Here is a 1,193-nt window from a genome sequence, read left to right on the forward strand (position 1 = left end):
ATTAGCTGTGATTTTCACGTTATTATAAAAAATTAAATAATCAAAACAACTTACTCGCTAATATAATTTAAACATTATTTTATCTTATTTTTATTTTGTACTATATTTATATTTTATATTTTCATATATATGATGAGACAAGATTTTTGGATCAGTTCTTTTCATAAGCCCGAGGATTTAAAAGGCCCAGTTTCTTTTAATGGCTTTTAAAGCCCAAAACACAATGCTTTCCGTTGCTATAAATTGGGCATCTTCTAATTCAGCTAGGGTTTACAGAAGTCCGTCGGCCGATATTCAAATTTATCTTCTTTGCCTTTAGCCATGGTAATCTATCTTCCTTTAGCTTTAATTCTTATCGAAATACATCTATAATATGGTATTTATTCTTGAAATTCATGTTTTTTCCTACGAGTGCGGTCCGGTTTACTGTTTTGGTGGATTTTTATTAGTTCGCGGACTGATAGATTACACCATAAAAGATCACATTTTTTTATTTTTAGCTAGCTTTCTCTTCACTGGAATTCATGCTCCCAATATTTATTCAGCTATAAGATCTTTTTATTATCACGTGGCATATTGTTGTAGAGGTAATTGGATTCACTTTTTAAGGTATTTTTTCGTGTGATAAGAGCTGATATTGAGTTAGTTTTCCTTAGTTTGTCCAAATTTCGAGTCATAACTGTCGCTTGTGTAGTTTTTTTTCACGTTTCCCTGTGATTGATGTACATAGTTCAGTAAATCCATGCATAGTTTATTACGTTTTTTTATTATCGTGGAGTTGAGTCTGATTTTGAATTTTCAGGTGAACGTACCCAAGACAAAGAAGACTTACTGCAAATCAAAGGAGTGCAAAAAGCACACCTTGCATAAGGTTACCCAGTACAAGAAGGGAAAAGATAGCTTAGCTGTTCAGGGGAAGCGCCGTTATGATCGAAAGCAGTCAGGTTACGGTGGCCAGACCAAGCCTGTCTTCCACAAGAAGGTATTGATGTTTAATTGTACTTAAACTAGTGGAAAATATGTTGTGCTGCTAGACGATCTAGTCAATATGTAACATCTTTACGATCAAACATTCTTGTATTCTGGGTGAATGTAGCTCAAGTTTTCTTTCTTGATCAGGCAAAAACAACCAAGAAGATTGTGTTGAGGTTGCAATGTCAAGGTTGCAAACATGTTTCCCAGCACCCTATCAA

The 1,193-nt window shown here is 34.1% G+C and overlaps 1 long non-coding RNA gene across 1 annotated transcript; it reads left to right on the forward strand.

The window, feature by feature from the left end:
* Nucleotides 1-207: 207 nt before the first annotated feature.
* On the forward strand, nucleotides 208-1,193 carry LOC140966340 (uncharacterized). The gene is made up of 3 exons (XR_012173326.1): nucleotides 208-324; nucleotides 803-982; nucleotides 1,120-1,193. It is a non-coding gene; the product is annotated as an uncharacterized lncRNA (long non-coding RNA).

Source organism: Primulina huaijiensis, unplaced genomic scaffold (assembly GCF_012295235.1).
Source record: "Primulina huaijiensis isolate GDHJ02 unplaced genomic scaffold, ASM1229523v2 scaffold205277, whole genome shotgun sequence".
NCBI lineage: Eukaryota > Viridiplantae > Streptophyta > Magnoliopsida > Lamiales > Gesneriaceae > Primulina > Primulina huaijiensis.